This window comes from Arachis ipaensis, chromosome B2 (genome assembly GCF_059453495.1).
Source record: "Arachis ipaensis isolate K30076 ecotype BB chromosome B2, ASM5945349v1, whole genome shotgun sequence".
In the NCBI taxonomy this organism is placed as follows: Eukaryota; Viridiplantae; Streptophyta; class Magnoliopsida; order Fabales; family Fabaceae; genus Arachis; species Arachis ipaensis.
In genome coordinates this window covers 36,185,567-36,208,628 of record NC_142437.1, presented here as the reverse complement: position 1 = coordinate 36,208,628, position 23,062 = coordinate 36,185,567, and the positions used below count along the sequence as shown (strand labels likewise).

The following is a 23,062-nucleotide window of genomic DNA, read 5'->3' as shown; positions in this document are numbered from 1 at the left end:
TTTCCTTTTGTTTGCGTTTCTTGTTAAAAATTTTCAAACTTTCTTTGTTTCTTTTCTTAAAATTTTTCAAAAACTCATCTTTAGTCATCTTTTTCTTTTGTTTGAGTCTTGTGTTAATTCTTAAGTTTGGTGTCCTTTTGGTTTTTGTTGATTTTTCTTTTCTTAACTTTTTTGAAAATTGTTCTTGGTTTTTTTTCTTTTTGTTCGAAATATTTGTGTTATTTTCTTTTATTTGATTTCAAAATTTTTAAGTTTAGTGTTTCTTAGTGTTTTTCTCTCTATTTTTCGAAATTAGTGTTGTTTGATTTAAAAATTTTTGTGTTTGGTGTCCGTCTAGTGTTTGTCCTTTCTTTTTAATTTTTCGAAAAAAAAAATATTTTCCTTATCTTGGTTTTAAATTTTCAGCTTACTGTCTTCTTAGTGTTCTCTTTGTTTCATTTAATTTTCTTTAGTCTTATCTTGTTTATCTTTTTATCTTTAAATCTTCATCTTATCTTTTTTCTTTGATTTCGAAATTTTGTTATCATATCTTTCTTTTAAATTCAAATTTTTAAAAGTTTAGTATTTTGTTAGTCTTTCCTTCCTTCAAATTTAAATTTCAAAATTTTTTTACTTTCTCTTTTTTAATTTTTAAAAATTTTCAAAATAAAATCTTTTATCTATATTTTCAAATCTAGTTAGTTGCTTGTTTGTTTTATCTTATTTGAATTTTAAAAGTTTGGTGTTTCTTTTATTTTTCTTTCAAATTTGAATTTCAAAATCTTTTCTTGTCTTATCTTATTTCTCTCTCTTTTGACCTCATCTTTTTAATTTTTGAATTTAAAAATTTCCTTCTGACTTGTTCTTTTTAATTTTAAAAAATTTTCAAAATTAAATCTTCTATCTTATTTTCAAATCCTGGTTAGTTAATTGTTTGTTTTGGCTTCTTTTAATTTTAAAAGTTTGGTGTCTCTTTAATTCTTCTTTCTCTTTCTTCTTTTTTAAAATTTTTCAACTTTTTTCTCTCTCATCTTTTCAAAATTTTTCAACTTATTTTCCCTCTTTATTTTCTTTTCTCTTTATCTGAGTTTTTCACCAGGAGTTCTCTATACTCTGACATAGAGACTCCATTCTTTTACTCTTCTTGGATTCTTTCCTTTTTGTTTATGAGAAGAAATAGGGATACAGAAGTCCTTCTTGACCCTGATCCTGAGCCTGAGAGATTCTTAAGAAGAAATTTACAGCAAGCTCAAGCTAGCAGAGCCGGAGGTAACCTCACAGAAGCTCTCGAGCAAGAAGCTGCAGATACAACATTGGCAGCTAATCCTGAAGCTGGAGGAGATGAAAGAAAGGTTCTTGGATTTTATACTGCACCCAACTCTGACTTCTATGGGTGCAGCATCTCCATTCCTACCATTGGTGCAAACAACTTTGAGCTAAAGCCTCAACTGGTCATTCTAGGACAATAGAATTGCCAATTTTATAGACTCCCGTAGGAGGACCCCAACAAATTCATCTCTGACTTTCTGTAAATTTGTGACACTGTCAAGACTAATAGAGTAAACCAAGAGGTTTATAAGCTCATACTCTTCTCCTTTGCTGTAAGGGACAGAGCAAGGCTGTGGCTGAATTCTCAGCCTAAGGAGAGCCTGGACACTTGGGAAAAGGTGGTCAATGGATTTTTGACCAAGTTCTTTCCACCTCAGAAGATGAGCAAGCTTAGGGTGGAGGTCTAGACTTTCAGACAGAATGAGGGAGAGTTCCTCTATGAAGCTTGGGAGAGGTACAAGCAACTGATCAGAAAATGCCTTCCTGACATGATCTCAGAGTAGACCATGTTAGAAATCTTCTATGATGGCCTCTATGAGGTATCCAAGATGTCACAGATCACTCTGCTGGTGGCTCACTCCACATGAAGAAGACGCCTGAGGAGGCGTAGGAGCTCATTGATATGGTTGCCAACAACCAATACATGTACACTTCTGAGAGAAACCCTGTGAACAACGAGGCAAATTAGAAGAGAGGAGTCATGAAAGTGGATACACTGGATGCCATCTTGGCTCAAAACAAACTCGTGTCCCAGCAGATAAATATGATCTCTCAGCACTTGAATGGGGCACCACTACAAAAAAAAAAAGGCTTATGGTCACGGTAAAAAACCGTGACCATAGCTAGTAAAAAGGGTGACCATAGATCTATAGTGACGATTTTGGACTTATGGACACAGTTTTTTACCGTGGCCTATTCTGTCGTGGCCATAGGTCTATGGTCACGGTTTTTTTATCTATGGTCACAGTTACAATTTTCAAATTCTAATACTTTAGGTCACATTTTTTCACCGTGACCATAGCCTCTATGGTTACTCCTCCTTAAAACCGTGACCATAGCCTTATCTATGGTCACGGTTTTTACCGTAACCATAGCTCTATAGACACCCCTCCTTAAAACCGTGACCATAGCTTATCTATGGTCACCCTATTTAAAAAACCGTGACCATAGCCTACTCTATTTTATTAGATTAATTTTTTTAAAACATAATCACATCCCAAATTTATGATAATCACAAAATAAGTCTAAAAATGAGAAATTCAAAAAATTTAGATCATAAATTTATATTATAAGCTGGATATGTTTTTAGTCCAAAAACCACAAATAAAAATACGGTGTAATTTATTCATTACATGTAATACAGGGTAAAGTCTATTTACAAAAAATACATAACACATCTTCATATATATATATATATATATATATATATATATATATATATATATATATATATATGAGACTCATATCATCCTGACTGTGTTCAGCACATCTCTTAATTAGCCTCAAAACAAAATTTGGCATCCCACTGTGTTCAGCATGTCCAATGCTTTCCTATGAGCACTCTGCAGAATCATTTAGTATTAACATTGCTAGAAACGAAATCTAAAGTAACATTTTAAATTTATCTTTTCACCAAAGAAGAGCTAGAAGCTACACTTGATCATACCAACTTATTAGTCACAAATGAAATCTGCAAGAAAATGAACCATTTCTTCAAGAAGTGATATGTAAACAACAGTTTTGACAACTATATATAACTATACAAAAAGTAAATGAGATGTCTGTTTCAAACTTGTTATGTCGTTTCATTAAATATCTTTCAAAAACTAGTTGTTTATGTGAAAGTTCAAAAAATATACTAATACATATAATCTAACATTCATAACAGAGAATAAAAAAAGGAGATTATAGCTAAACTAATCTAAGTGTTTGTCGATTCTATCTTTCATATCTTTCTGGCCATGGATCAGGTATATCATCATTGTTACCAAATGTATGAAAGGAAGGCAAGGGAAGAATGAAAATACCTTCAAGCATTCCCTTTGCCCATGTATTAATGAAAGGATGGTTTCCCCAAGTGCAGTAGAATTCTGAAGCTCAAGCCTTGAGTTTCGAACCGATTGCATAGCTTGTGCCTCCTCGTCAAAGATCCTTAAAACATGGCTGAAATCCCCATTCTGCCACATCAAATTAACAAAAATTAAATCAATCATACATGCATCAAAATCAAGCAAGAACATAAAAACAGTAATAGAGAGAATCACCAAAACCAAAGCATGATGAAGGTTTTATTGGGAAGGAGCAGCAAAGCGGTATGTTAGCAGAAAAGGAAACCAAATTCCAATAGATCCAGTTGGACTCAAATTGTCTTTTGGTACTATGCTGTAACAAGACTTGTTATCAATTCTGATTATCATAGTCCTAAGGTACACACATTTTTTATGACTTCTAAAAATTTCTACTAAATTATTCTTGATTTAACTATATATCCATATAATAAATTATGATTTAGTTATCAATGTGAGTAAAACATTCGTTCTATATAATAAATAAGTTAAGTTGAAGTATATTAGTATTATTATGAGGAAAAATGAATAATAAAGTGCATTGAGTTCTACAGCAGCAACAACAAAATTAAAATCAATTCCATTATATCCACTAGTAGCATAAAGTGCACAACTGAATTCTACAACAGCAACAACAAATCTTTGGAAATGCACACAATGCCCACATAATAATAATAATGCACACAATGCCCTGACATTCATATCTGAAAAAAAATTGTCCTTAGCATTACAATAAATTTTAACATGATCGTTGATGAGCGGATAATTTATACGCTTTTTGGCATTGTTTTTAGTAGGATCTAGTTACTTTTAGGGATGTTTTCATTAGTTTTTATGTAAAATTTATATTTCTGGACTTTACTATGAGTTTGTGTGTTTTCTGTGATTTCAGGTATTTTCTGGCTGAAATTGAGGGACTTGAGCAAAAATCAGATTCAGAGGTTGAAGAAGGACTGCTGATGCTGTTGGATTCTGACCTCCCTGCACTCAAAATGACTTTTCTGGAGCTACAGAACTCAAAATGGCGCGCTTTCAATTGCGTTGGAAAGTAGACATCCAGGGCTTTCCAGCAATATATAATAGTCCATACTTTGGCCAAGTTTAGATGACGCAAACTGGCGTTCAACGCCAGCTCTCTACCCAAATCTGGCGTCCAGCGCCAAAAAAGGATCCAAAACCAGAGTTGAACGCCAGAAATGGATCAAAACCTGGCGTTCAACTCCACAAATTGCCTCTACACGTGCAACACTCAAGCTCAGCCCAAGCACACACCAAGTGGGCCCCGAAAGTGGATTTATGCATCAATTACTTACTTCTGTAAACCCTAGTAGCTAGTTTAATATAAATAGGACCTTTTACTATTGTATTAGGTATCTTTGATCAGTTGTATGCTATCTTAGATCACGTTTGAGGGCTGGCCTCTCGGCCATGCCTGGACTTTCACTTATGTATTTTTAACGGTAGAGTTTCTACACTCCATAGATTAAGGTGTGGAGCTCTGCTGTTCCTCAAAGATTAATGCAAAGTACTACTGTTTTCTATTCAATTCATCTTGTTTCGCTTCTAAGATATTCATTCGTACTTCAATCTGAATGTGATGAACGTGACAATCATCATCATTCCCTATGAACGCGTGCCTGAGAACCACTTCCGTTCTACCTTAGACTGAATGAGTATCTCTTAGATCTCCTAACCAGAATCTTCGTGGTGTAAGCTAGAATGATGGCGGCATTCAAGAGAATCCGGAAGGTCTAAACCTTGTCTATGGTATTCCGAGTAGGATTCAATGAATGAATGACTGTGACGAGCTCCAAACTCGCGATTGCGGGGCGTTAGTGACAGACGCAAAAGGATAGTAAATCCTATTCCAGCATGATCGAGAACCGACAGATGAATAGCCGTGCCGTGACAGGGTGCGTTGATCATTTTCACTGAGAGGATAAGATGAAGCCATTGACAAGGGTGATGCCTCCAGATGATTAGCCGTGCCGTGACAGGGCATTTGGATCATTTTCCCGAGAGAAGACCGAAAGTAGCCATTGACAATGGTGATGTATCACATAAAGCCAGCCATGGAAAGGAGTAAGACTGATTGGATGAAGATAGCAGGAAAGCAGAGGTTCAGAGGAACGAAAGCATCTCTATTCGCTTATCTGAAATTCTCACCAATGAATTACATAAGTATTTCTATCCCTATTCTATTATTTATTTTTGAAAACCCATTACTGTTTTATATCCGCCTGACTGAGATTTACAAGGTGACCATAGCTTGCTTCATACCAACAATCTCCGTGGGATTCGACCCTTACTCACGTAAGGTATTACTTGGACGACCCAGTGCATTTGCTGGTTAGTTATGCGAAGTTGTGAAGATATGTTTAGACCATGGTCCTGTGCATCCGTTTTTGGTGCCATTGCCAGGGAATCAATTTCGAACAACAATTCACAACCTGAGTAGCAATTTCGCATACCAAGTTTTTGGCACCGTTGCCGGGGATTGTTCGAGTTTGGACAACTAACGGTTCATCCTGTTGCTCAGATTAGGTAATTTTCTTTTTGTTTTCTTTTCAAAAATTTTTCAAAAATATTTCAAAATTTTCTCACCTATTTTCGAAAAAAAAATTTTAGATTCAAAATTTTTAAGAATGAATTCTAGTGTTTCATGAAACATGTGAAGCCTGGCTGGCTGTAAAGCCATGTCTAAATTCTTTTGGACTGAGGCTTCCAACCATCAGCTGTTATACGACTGTAGGGTATGTCAGGCATGTCATGTCTGAATTACATGCTGAAGCTTGGCTGGCCATTGGCCATGTCTAGTGTTTTGGACCGGAGCTTTCAATGAAAGCTTGGCTGGCTAGTGAGCCATGTCTAATTCCTGGACTGAAGCTTTAGACTAAGAATGCAAGATTCCTGGAATTCATATTAAAAATTTTGGAATCCTTATTTTCCTTTTTCAATTAATTTTCGAAAAATACCAAAAACATTTAGAAAATCATAAAAATCAAAAATATTTTTCTGTTTCTTGTTTGAGTCTTGAGTCATGTTATAAGTTTGGTGTCAATTGCATGTGCATCTTGCATTTTTCGAAAATTCTCATGCATTCATAGTGTTCTTCATGATCTTCAAGTTGTTCTTGGTAAGTCTTCTTGTTTGATCTTTGCATTTGCATGTTTTGTGTCTTTTCTTGTTTTTCATATGCATTCTTGAATTCTTAGTGTCTAAGCATTAAAGAATTCTAAGTTTGGTGTCTTGCATGTTTTCCTTGCATTAAAAATTTTTCAAAAATATGTTCTTGATGTTCATCATGACATTCATAGTGTTCTTGGTGTTCATCTTGACATTCATAGTATTCTTGCATGCATTCATTGTTTTGATCCATAACTTTCATGCATTGCATCATTTTTCTTGTTTTTCTCTCTCATCATAAAAATTCAAAAATCAAAAAATATCTTTCCCTTTTTCTCTCATCAAATTCGAAAATTTGAGTTGACTTTTTCAAAATTTTTTAAAATCAAGTTGTTTCTTATGAGTCAAATCAAATTTTCAATTTGAAAATCTTATCTTTTTCAAAATCTTTTTCAAAAATCAAATCTTTTTCATTTTTCTTAGTTATTTTCGAAAATTATAAAAATATTTTTCAAAAATCTTTTTCTTATTTTTATATCAAATTTTCGAAAATAACATCACCAATTAATGTTTTGATTCAAAAATTTCAAGTTTGTTACTTACTTGTTAAGAAAGTTTCAAACTTTAAGTTCTAGAATCATATCTTGTGATTTCTTGTGAATCAAGTCATTAATTGTGATTTTAAAAATCAAATCTTTTTCAAAAACTAATTTCAATCATATCTTTTTAAAAATATCTTCTTATCTTATCTTTTTCAAAAATATGATTTCAAAATATCTTTTCTAACTTCCTAACTCCTTATCTTTTCAAAATTGATTTTCAAAAATTGTTTCAACTAACTAACTAACTTTTTGTTTGTTTCTTATCTTTTTCAAAACTACCTAACTAACTCTCTCTCTCTAATTTTCGAAAATATCTTCCCCCTTTTTCAAAAATTTCTTTTTAATTAACTAATTATTTTAACTTTTGATTTTAAAAAAAATTTCGAAAAAAAATAAAAAAATTACTAACATTTTTCAAAAACTATTTTCGAAAATCACTAACTCTTTTTCAAAAATTATTTTCGAAAATTCCTTCTCTCTCATCTCCTTCTATTTATTTATTCATTCACTAACATCTCATCTCACATCTCTGCCCTCCTCACAGTTGTGTTTCTTTCTTTACATCACATTCTTTGTACCCCTCTTTTCTTCCACTCACAAAGGGATCCCTATACTGTGGTATAAAGGATCCATATTATTATTATTATTTTTTCTGTGCCCTCTTCTTTGTCATATGAGCAGGAGCAAGGACAAGAATATTCTTGTTGAAGCAGATCCAGAACCTGAAAGGACTCTGAAGAGAAAACTAAGAGAAGCTAAATTACAACAATCCAGAGATAACCTTTCAGAAATTTTCCAACAGGAAGAGGAGATGGCAGCCGAAAATAATAATAATGCAAGGAGGATGCTTGGTGACTTTACTGCACCTAATTCCAATTTACATGGAAGAAGCATCTCCATTCCTGCCATTGGAGCAAACAACTTTGAGCTGAAACCTCAATTAGTTTCTCTGATGCAGCAGAACTGCAAGTTTCATGGACTTCCATCTGAAGATCCTTTTCAGTTCTTAACTGAATTCTTGCAGATATGTGATACTGTTAAGACTAATGGAGTAGATCCTGAAGTCTACAGGCTCATGCTTTTCCCTTTTGTTGTAAGAGACAGAGCTAGAATATGGTTGGACTCTCAACCTAAAGATAGCCTGAACTCTTGGGATAAGCTGGTCACGGCTTTCTTAGCCAAGTTCTTTCCTCCTCAAAAGCTGAGCAAGCTTAGAGTGGATGTTCAAACTTTCAAACAGAAAGAAGGTGAATCCCTCTATGAAGCTTGGGAAAGATACAAACAGTTGACTAAAAATTGTCCTTCTGACATGCTTTCAGAATGGACCATCCTGGATATATTCTATGATGGTTTATCTGAGCTATCAAAGATGTCACTGGACACTTCTGCAGGTGGATCCATTCACCTAAAGAAAACGCCTGCAGAAGCTCAAGAACTCATTGACATGGTTGCTAATAACCAGTTCATGTACACTTCTGAGAGGAATCCTGTGAGTAATGGGACGCCTATGAAGAAGGGAGTTCTTGAAGTTGATACTCTGAATGCCATATTGGTTCAGAATAAAATATTGACTCAGCAAGTCAATATGATTTCTCAGAGTCTGAATGGAATGCGAGCTGCATCCAACAGTACTCAAGAGGCTTCTTATGAAGAAGAAGCTTATGATCCTGAAAACCCTGCAATAGCAGAGGTGAATTACTTAGGTGAACCTTATGGAAACATCTATAACTCATCATGGAGAAATCATCCAAATTTCTCATGGAAGGATCAAAAGCCTCAACAAGGCTTTAATAATGGTGGAAGATACAGGTTTAACAATAATAAACCTTTTCCATCATCCACTCAGCAACAGACAGAGAACTCTGAATAAAATACTTCTAATTTAACAAACTTAGTCTTTGATCTGTCCAAGGCCACTGTGAGTTTCATGAATGAAACAAGGTCTTCCATTAGAAATTTGGAAGCACAAGTGGGCCAACTGAGTAAGAGGATCACTGAAATCCCTCCTAGTACTCTCCCAAGCAATACAGAAGAGAACCCAAAAGGAGAGTGCAAGGCCATTGACATAAGCACCATGGCCGAACCCAAAGAAGGAGAGGAGGACGTAAATCCCAAGGAGGAAGACCTCCTGGGACGTCCAGTGATCAATAAGGAGCTTCCCTCTGAGGAACCAAAGGACTCTGAGGCTCATCTAGAGACCATAGAGATTCCATTGAACCTCCTTATGCCCTTCATGAGCTCTGATAAGTATTCCTCTTCTAAAGAGAATGAGGATGTTACTGAAGAGCAAACTGCCAAGTTTCTTGGTGCAATCATGAAGCTGAATGCCAAATTATTTGGCATTGATACTTGGGAAGTTGAACCTCCCTTGTTCATCAATGAACTAAGTGATCTGATCAACTGACATTGCCTCAGAAGAGACAGGATCCTGGAAAGTTCATAATACCTTGTACCATAGGCACCATGATCTTTAAGGCTCTGTGTGACCTTGGTTCAGGGATAAACCTCATGCCCCTCTCTGTAATAGAGAAACTGGGAATCTATGGGGTGCAAGCTGCTAGAATCTCATTAGAGATGGCAGATAATTCAAGAAAACAGGCTTATGGACAAGTAGAGGACGTATTAGTAAAGGTTGAAGGTCTTTACATCCCTGCTGATTTCATAGTCCTGGATACTGGAAAGGAAGAGGATGAATCCATCATCCTAGGAAGACCTTTCCTAGCCACAGCAAGAGCTTTGATTGATGTGAACAGAGGAGAATTAATCCTTCAATTAAATAAGGACAACCTTGTGTTTACAACTCAAGGATCTCTCTCTGCATCCATGGAGAGGAAGCAGAAAAAGCTTCTCTCAAAGCAGAGTCAAACAAAGCCCCCACAGTCAAACTCTAAGTTTGGTGTTGGGAGGCCACAACCAAACTCTAAGTTTGGTGTTGAACTCCCATATCCAAACTCTAAGTTTGGTGTTGGAGAGTCTCAACAAAGCTCTGCACATCTTTGAGGCTCCATGAGAGCCCACTGTCAAGCTACTGACATTAAAGAAGCGCTTGTTGGGAGGCAACCCAATTTTTATCTAACTATATTTTTCTTAGTTATATGTCTTTATAGGTTCATGATCATGTGGAGTCACAAAATAAATATAAATATTGAAAACGGAATCAAAAACAGCAGAAGAAAAATCACACCCTGGAGGAAGCATCTGCCTGGCGTTCAACGCCAGAACAGAGCATGGTTTTGGCGCTGAACGCCCAAAATGGGCAGCATCCTGGCGCTGAACGCCCAGAACAAGCATGGTTCTGGCGTTCAACGCCAGAAATGGCAACAAATGGGCATTGAACGCCCAAAATGGGCACCAACCTGGCGCTGAACGCCCAGAGTTGTGTGCAAGGGCATTTTACATGCCTAAATTGGTGTAGGGATGTAAATGCCTTGACACCTCAGGATCTGTGGACCCCACAGGATCCCCACCTACCTCATCATCTCTCTTTCCATTCATGATCATCCCTTCTGTTTTCCATTTACCACTCACATCCATACACCCACTACCTTCAAAATTCAACATCTCTCTCCCACCCAATCCCACCCATATGGCCGAATACACACATCCATCCATCTCCTCCATATCTTCTTCTTCTTCTTCTATTCTTTCTTCTTTTGCTCGAGGGCGAGCAACATTCTAAGTTTGGTGTGGTAAAAGCATAGCTTTTTTGTTTTTTTCCATAACCATTGATAGCACCTAAGGCCAGAGAAACCTCTAGAAAGAGGAAAGGGAAGACAAAAGCTTCCATCAAGGGTCTATAGCTCAGTGGTAGAACATTTGACTGCAAATCAAGAGATCCCTGAGATACCTCAAGGGATACATTTTCTTCCACACAATTATTGGAAGCAACTAAGGGTGGAACATCAAGAGCACTCCATCATCCTTCATGAAATAAGAGAAGATCTAAAAGCAATGAAGGAGGAGCAACAAAGGCAAGGAAGAGACATAGAAGAGCTCAAGGACATCATTTGTTCCTCAAGAAGGAAACGCCACCATCACTAAGGTGGATTCATTCCTTGTTCTTATTTCTTCTGTTTTTCGTTTTCTATGTTATGTGCTTATCTATGTTTGTGTCTTCATTACATGATCATTAGTAGTAGTAACTATGTCTTAAAGTTATGAATGTCCTATAAATCCATCACCTCTCTTAAATGAAAAATGTTTTAATTCAAAAGAACAAGAAGTACATGAGTTTCGAATTTATCCTTGAACTTAGTTTAATTATATTGATGTGGTGACAATGCTTCTTGTTTTCTGAATGAATGCTTGAACAGTGCATATGTCTTTTGAAGTTGTTGTTTAAGAATGTTAAATATGTTAGCTCTTGAAAGAATGATGACTAGGAGACATGTTATTTGATAATCTGAAATATCATAAAAATGATTCTTGAAGCAAGAAAAAGCAGCAAAGAACAAAGCTTGTAGAAAAAAAAATAGGCGAAAAAAAAATAATAGAAAGAAAAAGAAAAAGCAAGCAGAAAAAGCCAAAAGCTCTTAAAACCAAGAGGCAAGAGCAAAAAGCCAGTAACCCTTAAAACCAAAAGGCAATGGAAATAAAAAGGATCCCAAGGCTTTGAGCATCAGTGGATAGGAGGGCCTAAAGGAATAAAACCCTGGTATAAGCGGCTAAACCAAGCTGTCCCTAACCATGTGCTTGTGGTGTGTAGGTGTCAAGTGAAAACTTGAGACTGAGCAGTTAAAGTAAAGGTCCAAAGCAAAAAAAGAGTGTGCTTAAGAACCCTGGACACCTCTAATTGGGGACTTTAGCAAAGCTGAGTCACAATCTGAAAAGGTTCACCCAATTATGTGTCTGTGGCATTTATGTATCCGGTGGCAATACTGGAAAACAAAGTGCTTAGGGCCACGGCCAAGACTCATAAAATAGCTGTGTTCAAGAATCATCATACTGAACTAGGAGAATCAATAACACTATCTGAAATCTGAGTTCCTATAGATGCCAATCATTCTGAACCTCAATGGATAGAGTGAGATGCCAAAACTATTCAAGAGGCAAAAAGCTATAAGTCCCGCTCATATGATTGGAGCTATGTTTCATTGATAGTTTGGAATTTATAGTATATTCTCTTCTTTTTATCCTATTTGATTTTCAGTTTCTTGGGGACAAGCAACAATTTAAGTTTGGTGTTGTGATGAGCGGATAATTTATATGCTTTTTGGCATTGTTTTTAGTATGTTTTTAGTAGGATCTAGTTACTTTTAGGGATGTTTTCATTAGTTTTTATGTTAAATTCACATTTCTGGACTTTACTATGAGTTTGTGTGTTTTCTGTGATTTCAGGTATTTTCTGGCTGAAATTGAGGGACTTGAGCAAAAATCAGATTCAGAGGTTGAAGAAGGACTGCTGATGCTGTTGGATTCTGACCTCCCTGCACTCAAAATGGATTTTCTGGAGCTGCAGAACTCAAAATGGCGCGCTTCCAATTGCGTTGGAAAGTAGACATCCAGGGATTTCCAGAAATATATAATAGTTCATATTTTGGCCAAGTTTAGATGACGCAAACTGGCATTCAACGCCAGCTCTCTACCCAAATCTGGCGTCCAACGCCAGAAAAGGATCCAAAACCAGAGTTGAACGCCAGAAATGGATCAAAACCTGGCGTTCAACTCCACAAATGGCCTCTACACGTGCAACACTCAAGCTCAGCCCAAGCACACACCAAGTGGACCCTGGAAGTGGATTTATACATCAATTACTTACTTCTGTAAACCCTAGTAGCTAGTTTATTATAAATAGGACCTTTTACTATTGCATTAGGTATCTTTGATCAGTTGTATGCTATCTTAGATCACGTTTGAGGGCTGGCCTCTCGGCCATGCCTGGACTTTCACTTATGTATTTTTAACGGTAGAGTTTCTACACTCCATAGATTAAGGTGTGGAGCTCTGCTGTTCCTCAAAGATTAATGCAAAGTACTACTGTTTTCTATTCAATTCATCTTGTTTCGCTTCTAAGATATTCATTCGTACTTCAATCTGAATGTGATGAATGTGACAATCATCATTATTCCCTATGAACGCGTGCCTGACAACCACTTCCGTTCTACCTTAGACTGAATGAGTATCTCTTAGATCTCCTAACCAAAATCTTCGTGGTGTAAGCTAGAATGATGGCGGCATTCAAGAGAATCCGGAAGGTCTAAACCTTGTCTATGGTATTCCGAGTAGGATTCAATGAATGAATGACTGTGACGAGCTCCAAACTCGCGATTGCGGGGCGTTAGTGACAGACGCAAAAGGATAGTAAATCCTATTCCAGCATGATCGAGAACCGACAGATGAATAGCCGTGCCGTGACAGGGTGCGTTGATCATTTTCACTGAGAGGATAAGATGAAGCCATTGACAAGGGTGATGCCTCCAGATGATTAGCCATGCCGTGACAGGGCATTTGGATCATTTTCCCGAGAGAAGACCGAAAGTAGCCATTGACAATGGTGATGTATCACATAAAGCCAGCCATGGAAAGGAGTAAGACTGATTGGATGAAGATAGCAGGAAAGCAGAGGTTCAGAGGAACGAAAGCATCTCTATTCGCTTATCTAAAATTCTCACCAATGAATTACATAAGTATTTCTATCCCTATTCTATTATTTATTTTCGAAAACCCATTACTGTTTTATATCCGCCTGACTGAGATTTACAAGGTGACCATAGCTTGCTTTATACCAACAATCTCCGTGGGATTCGACCCTTACTCACGTAAGGTATTACTTGGACGACCCAGTGCACTTGCTGGTTAGTTATGCGAAGTTGTGAAGATATGTTTAGACCATGGTCCTGTGCATCCGTTTTTGGTGCCATTGCCAGGGAATCAATTTCGAACAACAATTCACAACCTGAGTAGCAATTTCGCATACCAATCGTTTCATAAGAAAGGAACAAAAATAATAATAATTACAGAATTAAAAGACAAAAATTTCCCCTTACTCTACCCTACCTAATACAATATCAATCGTAGAAATGATCAATTAATCTACTTCTCATTAACAAGATCAATATTAACTATACACAATTAATTAATTAATCAATTCTCTGTATCATATAAACATAATAGGATCAAAGAACAAATTAAAGCAAGTAAATTAATTAATCACTTTTCTACTTTATTGTAATGAGTATAGTAATTAGCATTGGATTAGAGAGAATTAAGATGTTAGAATACTAACGAAAAGGGAGAAATCAAATAAGGATAAATTCAATTCACTAATTAAACCACTGGCCAATCATACATGTGACATTCACATTATCACATATACTATCCTAAGTCCAAGAATATGTATTTTAAAGCGTTGATATTAACAAAAGTATATGTACCTGTAAAATGAACCATAGTGTGAGTAGGATATTGCCAGCTGTGAGAAGAAAGCCACCAATGACCCAATTTGTATCCACTAATTCAAAGTTTCCATTTAATCGTTGAACAAGATGGAGAGAAGGGGAATCATCAGCAATAATGATGGATGGGCCTTTGTAGAATGTCACTATAAATGCACCTCCTATTGATATTATGCTTCCTACAATTTTAGCTTGGGTTGTTCTAGTTTTTACATCTATCTTTTCCATCCTTAAGTTGTGGTAGTAATAGCATTGTGAAAAACAAACAAAACATGGAACAAGAATGGATAATAGAGTAACATGCTAAGATAGTGATTCAGAAAGACATTTTTATTATCTTCTGACCATTTTTGTTTTCATTTTTGTTCTTCTTTGAAACAACTTTGAGCAACAAATGATGAGTGTACATGTTAGAATTTTGTGAAATAAATCCATAAATTGAGAAAGAGAAAGGAACCTGCAAATGATGGAAAGTATGAAGGTGAAAGCAGCAATGAACGAGTACTTGATTACAGCAACAAGAATGGCAAAAGAGTTGAACAGCTGCCAGAGAACTTGAACATTAGCCCATGTCAGAATCCCAATCAACCCAAACGCAACCACGTTGTCTGGGTCAGGGTCAAAAAGGAAATTCCAACTCAAACTGAAAATTGTTCTTCTTTCTTTGCTGAAATTCTTCTTATCATCTTCTTCTTCTCCATTGAAACCACTGGGTTTTTGTTCTTCTTTGTCTTCCACTTTCCTCATGGCTCTGTTATTCTCCTCTTCCTTCTTTCTTTCTTTTATATATATATATATATATATATATATATATATATATATATATATATATATATATATATATATATATATATATATATATATATATATATATATATATATATAGTAATAATTTGAAGATTTAATAATCCTAAATTGCTAATCAGAACAAGTAAAAAAAATAAGTAACAACTCAGAAAAAATACTACACAGAACAATAATCAACAACTCTAATATTTACAAGTATTAAAAACAACATTCTTAATCAGAAGTTCTAATAATCAAAATCAACACTTTTACCCAACATCAGAAGTTTTCATTAACAAAATCTTTATTCCCTAATCAGAACATTAATTCGTTATAATAACTAATTATTTACCTGAGAAGAGAAGAAGAGGACGACTGAAGAAGAGAATAGAGAAGAGGTGGCGAGGCGGGATGGACGGGGGCAGCAGCGCAGCTCCTCCCTCTCTCACGCGCGTCTTTTACCATCGAGCTCGACGGCTCTCTCGCGTACGACATGGATAGCGGCGACAGTAGGATCGGCGGTGGTGAACCAGAAGGACGTCGTGTGGTCTCCTCTTCTTCGTTCCCAAGCTATCTCCATTCTCCCCTTACTTTCTGCTATCTGCTGCTGTTGGTTGTATTTGGAGAGGGGGGCTAGGTTTATATGGGGGTTTTAATTTGAGAATTTTTAGGTTAATTAGGGTAGTGTAATTTAAATAAAATTAGGGTTAGGGTTTGAAAAATAGAATTGGGATTTGGATGAGGAGAGTTAATACTCAAAATGGCCTCGAAAATTTGACCTCCGACACAATTTAGCCCTTAAATTTTTAATTGACTCAAATTGTACCCTGAAATTTTGACCCGTTCCTCAATTTGGCCTTTCTGACATTTTCTGTCACCGGAAAGCTGACTTGGCAATTTTAAATGACACATGGTACTGTAATGGTTAAATGACACGGCCAAATTTTTTAAGGCATCAATTTAACCCCTCACAATTTGAACATAAAACCTAGAGCAGTCTCAGTTCTCCCAAATCGTAGTAGTTAATGTGTGTCCTAAGTACACATGATAAATTTATTATTATCGAAAAGTTTTAAATATTTTCATTTAATAAATGTAAAATAAATACATAAAAAATTTAAATTTTTTCATATTTTCAATAAAAAATTTATTAATTTATAAACTTAACATGTCTTCTTAATACACAAAATAGATAAATTTTTATTTTTGTTAGTGACAAATAATTTTTGTATTTAACATACTATTTATACATTTGTTCTAAAGTTTTAAAAGAATCTTTGAAAAATTATTTAAAAATCATGGAGAACATATACGTACATATATATACATAATAATAACCCAAAAGAACATGTTCAAAATCCTAGTTCTCCATAAAACTTCTAAGAGGTACATAAACAAAGTATTCTTACATACAAGAGGAGAAACTATACATATATATACATCAAAGTAACAAAAGGGCTGATGGATGATGGAAGGATGTAGAGTTGTGTTGTGGTGGTATTGCATATACTGTAACTAATTCTGTGATGATCGGAATTGCGTGGAACTAAGTCCTGGTTAAACTTCGGAATATTTGGAACTGAACTGGAGAATTTGAGATCTTAAACTAAAATTCAATCTCTTGCAAAATGGAGGAGAAAAAATGAAAATTTCTGCAACTCGTTTCTGACATCCTGCTACATATAATTTGGAGTTCAATTCCAATTTGCGGGAACCTTTCACAACGTGGACATGCGCATTTTGATATCTCTTTTTTATTATGCTATTTTAGGAATTAAATATTTTAAATATTTAGTAAAATGAAAAAGCCGAATATCATGTTATGAAGTACCATTAACATGGAAGACGAAATAGCGTGGGTTTAATCAGGTACTACTCTGGGAGAACTCTACTACGCAATTAGCATGGTTCATGGCTTCCCTGCTGGGAGTTGCACTACAATTGGCATTGGAGGACACTTGAGTGGAGGTGGATTTGGCACCATCTTCAGGAAATATGGCCTAACAGCTGATAATGTGATCGATGCACAGATAATCAATGTTAATGGGACGATACTGAACAGAAAAACAATGGAGAAAGATCTGTTTTGGGCCATAAGAGGTGGAAGAGGTTCAAGCTTTGGTGTCATCACAGCATGGAAGATCAAGCTTGTCCAAGTTCCATCAACAGTTACCATCTTTGAGGTTTCAAAGAATCTTGATGATGGTGGTTTTGAGATTTTCACCAAGTGGTGGTTCTGAGATTTTCACTAAGTGGCAAACTGTTGCTCCAAAGCTTCCTACAGAACTCTTCCTACAATTTGGGGAATTGGGGCTACACTAGGTTTTATGTTCAAATTGTGAGGGGTTAAATTGATGCCTTGAAAAATTTAGCCATGTCATCTACCCGTTACAGTGCCATGTGTCATTTAAAATTGTCAAGTCGGTTTTTTGGTGACGGAAAGCGTCGAAAGGGCCAAATTGAGGTATGAGTCAAAATTTCAGGGTACAATTTGAGTCAATTGAAAATTTAAGGGCTAAATTGCGTCAGAAGTCAAATTTCAGGGGCCATTTTGAGTATTAACTCGGATTAAGATAGTATAAGAATTTAAATAAAATTAAAAAAATAGAATAGTAATTAAAAATCAACTATAATTTATTTAAATTATTTTAAAAATGTAATATTTATTTATCAACTTATTAATTAGTTTTAAATTTTAAATAATTTTTTAATTTAAAATTAAAAGTATTTTATTTAATTTTTTTATTTATAAAATTAAATTTAAAATTTTAATATTTAAATTAAATTATATAAAATTTAAATTAGTTTTTAATTATTAAAATTTTTAAATTTTAATTAATTTGAATTCAAATTTTCAAAACTTAATTTAGTTACAAAAATATTCTTGAATAGTAATTAGACTTAGGGTTAGAGTTAGAACTAAGGTAGTGTAAAAATTTTATTAAAATTAAAAAGTAGAATAATAATTGAAAATTAATCATAATTTATTTAAATTATTTTAAAAATATAATATTTTTTTGTCGACTATTACGTAGTTTTATGTTTTAAATAATTTTAAATTTAAAATTAATAGTATTCTCCTTAATTTTTTATTTATAAAATTAGATTTAGAATTTCAATATTTAAAATAAATTAAATAAAATTCTCATTAGTTTTTAATTATTAAATGTTTTTAATTTTAAATATATGAGATATTCACTTTTAAGTCACCCACCAAAACTGTGACCAGAGATCTTTTTAGGTCACCCTTTCGTAAAGCTGTGTTCATAGACCTTTTAGGTCACTCCCCAAAACTGTGACCATAAATACCTTTAGGTCACCCCCAAAAACTGTGATCATAGACCATTTTAAGTCACCCTTTCGAAAAATTGTGACCATAGACCCTTTTAGGTCACCCCCAAAACCGTGACCACAGACCCTTTTGTAAACCCCGCTAAAATCGGTAAATAATTAGTTAATAAATTAAATTTTAATTAGAAAAGCTACAAATGTAAAACTAATATCAAAATTGGATAGAGCTCATCAAAACGAAAATTTTGATACCAATTTCAAAAATTTGGCCCAAAATCAAACTGAAAGGGCAGAACCGGTTGAACCGGGGCCCAAACCGGGCCCATGGGTCCAACCGGACCATGACTTAAAAGAGGGACAGAAGCTCTTCGTCCCCATTTCAGCAACAATAGCGCTAAAAACAGATTGGGGAGAGGAGGAGATCCCTAACCCTCATCAAACCTTCAAACCACCGTATCTTCCTCGTTTGAGCTCCGATCGCCGCACCGTTTGCGGCCACGCGTCCAACGCGTCGAGCTCTACCTTTCTATCAGATCAATTTTATTGGTAAGTCTCATATTTGATTCAGAATCTCTATTTCCCTTTCTTTGGTGAAATTTAAATTCTATAGTGAAATCTTGTCCAATTTTGTGTTTTAGGCTCAAGTTAGCTTCCGGGACTTAATGGGCTCAAGCTATTGAGCATATAGGTATGGTAAGAACACTCTAACCCTAGCTCAATCTTGCATTTATAGTGGAATAACTGAATTTGGAATATGTATATGAATTAGGTGTAGATTAAGTGGGTATATATGCATTGAAATTGAATTGGGAGTATTTGGAGGCTTATTGGTGATCAAGGCTTAGTTTGTGGCTGTTTTAATTGAGATTGGAGGGGCTGTGTTTTGTGTTGAGAGGCTACCTTGGGTGAAACAAAGTGACCAGCCAAGGTATGGTTTAAGTTTCGCACGTTTAATATTTACGATGTTGTGAAAACTGAGGCTATAGGAACTATAGGATAAGTTGAATTGGTTATTGCATTAATGATTAGTCTTGTAATGTTGTTGGAATAAATTGTTGGTGAATATGTATTCGAATTATGAGGTGTTGAAGTTATTAGTTGTATGCTCTTGGATTTATTTATTAGGGATTGTGTTGATGTTGGTATATATTGATGGACTATGGTTGGTGTTTGATGAGCGGATAATTTATATGCTTTTTGGCATTATTTTTACATAGTTTTCAGTATGATTTAGTTAGTTTTTAGTATATTTTTATTAGTTTTTAATTAAAATGCACATTTCTGGATTTTACTATGAGTTTATATGTTTTTCTGTGATTTCAGGTATTTTCTGGCTGAAATTGAGGGACTTGAGCAAAAATCAAATTCAGAGGTTGAAGAAGGACTGCAGATGCTGTTGGATTCTGACCTCCCTACACTCAAAGTGGATTTTCTGGAGCTACAGAACTTCAAATGGCGCGCTTTCAATTGCGTTGGAAAGTAGACATCCAGGGCTTTCCAGAAATATATAATAGTTCATACTTTGCTTGAGTTTAGACGACGCAAACTGGCGTTCAACGCCAGTTTCATACTGCATTCTGGAGTTAAACGCCAGAAACAGGTTGCAAAGTGGAGTTAAACGCCAGAAATAGGTTACAAACTGGCGTTCAACTCTAAGAGAAGCCTCTACATGTGTAAAGCTCAATGCTCAGACCAAGAACACACCAAGTGGGCCCCGAAAGTGGATTTCTGCATCATTTACTCATTTCTATAAACCCTAGTAACTAGTTTAGCATAAATAGTACTTTTTACTATTGTATTAGGATCAGAAGTTTTATCTTCGGATCAATTTAAGTCTTGGTTACTCTGGTTCCCCCTCTGGGGCCGAGACCAATGAACTCCATTATCACTTATGTATTTTCAACGATAGAGTTTCTACACAACATAGATTAAGGTGGGGAGCTCTGCTGTTCCTCATGAATTAATGCAAAGTACTATTGTTTTTCTATTCAATTCAAGCTTATTCCTATTCTAAGATGTTCATTCGCACCCAAGAACATGATGAATGTGATGATTATGTGACGCTCATCATCATTCTCACTTATGAACACGTGCCTGACAAACACTTCCGTTCTACATGCAAACAAGCTAGAATGAATATCTCTTAGATATCTAATACAGAGGACCGAGTCTGAGATATTAGAATCTTTGTGGTATAAGTTAGAACCCATGGACGGCCATTCCTGAGATCCGGAAAGTCTAAACTTTGTCTGTGGTATTCCGAGTAGGATCTGGGAAGGGATGGCTGTGACGAGCTTCAAACTCGCGAGTGCTGGGCGTAGTGACAGACGCAAAAGGATAGTAAATCCTATTCCAGTATGATCGAGAACCAACAGATGATTAGCCATGTCGTGACAGCGCATTAGACCATTTTCACAGAGAGGATGGGATGTAGCCATTGACAACGGTGATGCTTTACATAAAGCTTGCCATGGAAAGGAGTAGGAATGATTGGATGAAGATAGCAGGAAAACAGAGGTTCAGGAGGAACGAAAGCATCTCTATACGCTTATCTGAAATTCTCACCAAAGAATTACATAAGTATCTCTATCCTAGTTGATATTTTAATTATGTTTTAATTATCAAATCTCTAAAACCATTTGAATCCGCCTGACTGAGATTTACAAGGTGACCATAGCTTGCTTCAGGACGATAATCTCCGTGGGATCGACCCTTACTCACATAAGGTTTATTACTTGGACGACCCAGTGCACTTGCTGGTTAGTTGTGCGAAGTTGTGATAAAGAGTTGAGATTACAATTGTTCGTACCAAGTTGTTGGCGCCATTGATGATCATAATTTCGTGCACCAGTATTTGTTAATAAAGAGTTGTTAAATGTGTTAATGGAATAATATGTGTGAAGGGTTGATAATTGCATTAATGGAATGGTATATGTGAAGGGATGCTCATATATGTATATATGTTATATGCTAATGCAAAGTTGAGATTATGGCTCATTGGATTGGTTAAAGGTGGCTTGAAGTGGTTGTTGATGAGTTGGGATTGGATATGTTAGCAATATGCATGTTTTAAAGATAAGGATTTATGAATGTGGTGAAAATGAGGTTTGGAAGTGTTTTGGTAAAAAGTGATTTTGATGAACTTTGGACGTCCATAATTTACTCCACAAATTTCGGATTGAGTTGTGATTTATTGCAAATGAAAGATGGTTCTATGAGCTTTTGATCAATATCAATTTTGTGAAAAACGAAATTTCGTAGAGAAAGTTATGGACGTTGAAAGCTTGATGTATAAATCTGTGGTATAGGATGGCAAAACTGGTTGCAGTAAGCTTTCTGGGCATTCTGCCCATTTTTGAAAAAACGCCAATCCATGCGTACCCGTGGGTGGCTCACGCGTACGCGTGGCATGGAATTTTGGCGACGCATACGCGAGAAGCATGCGTACGCGTGTGTGCATATTCACGAGTACGCATGACTCATGCGTACGCGTGACTTGATGTACGCTCCACGCGTGCGTGTGGCCTACGCGTACACGTGGATGCTGCCCGCTGCAAAAACCGGTTTTGACTGTTTTTAAACTAATTTTTCCACTTCTAAACCTCCATGTTCTTCCCTTAAGGATTAAAGTATGGTTTTAGGTCCAATGGATAAAAGAAGCTAGGAAAACAAGATATCTTAAGGGTGAAGAAAGTTGTAAATGGTGGCTTTTATGAAGAAAATAAGAATATTAATGAAGCTTAACGCTAAGGCTTGATAATTGATGATGTATTGAAAATGAAATTGCCATGGCTTATGAATAATGATATCTGAGATACGAGTTTCCCTGGGTAAAAATCGTGGCTTGTCACCATGTGTTCTAGGTTGAATCTCGATACTCTATTGACCCTACGTCGTAAGGGTGACCGGGCACGTATAAATTCCCAGGTATGGATAGCCCCCATTGAGTGATTATATGATGAATGAATGTGAACTCTATGCATAGACTCTTGTGGATGCACGACGGGGGACAATCTAAGGTTTTCGGACTTGTCAGGTTGGCTGGATAACCGATTGATGGGCCCCATCATCCATATGACAGGCATGCATCATATGCATTTGTTTGTTTTGGTTGCTATGCATTTTCTGGGTTTGCCTAATTGATATATACCACCTGATACCTGTTATACTTGCTACTTACACTATCTGTTCATTACTTATGCGTGAACTTGTTTGGTTCCTTGTTTCTGTTGCATTATGGATGATGGAGGGATGGAGGAACAGGTGGAATGGTTTGGTGTTATGATAGGTTTGAAATTGAGTAAGTTAGGTATTAAGTTAAGTAGACCTAGAATACCTACCCCTGTTTATGGTTCCTGTTTAGTAGTTAAGTTGGATAATTGAATAACGGAGTTCTAGGATTACCTATGGCATTCTCAGGACCTTATTTATTATACGCGTGGCACTTTTACCATGCTCAGAACCTCCGGTTCTCATTCCATACTGTGTT

At 35.8% G+C, this 23,062-nt stretch overlaps 2 non-coding genes across 2 annotated transcripts; both read right to left on the bottom strand.

The window, feature by feature from the left end:
* Positions 1 to 1,694: 1,694 nt before the first annotated feature.
* On the bottom strand, positions 1,695 to 1,798 carry LOC148573594 (small nucleolar RNA R71). Its single transcript, XR_015905854.1, has one exon. It is a non-coding gene; the product is annotated as a small nucleolar RNA R71 (small nucleolar RNA).
* Positions 1,799 to 8,309: 6,511 nt separating this feature from the next.
* Positions 8,310 to 8,417, bottom strand: LOC148573593 (small nucleolar RNA R71). Its single transcript, XR_015906845.1, has one exon. It is a non-coding gene; the product is annotated as a small nucleolar RNA R71 (small nucleolar RNA).
* Between the last annotated feature and the right edge of the window lie 14,645 nt (positions 8,418 to 23,062).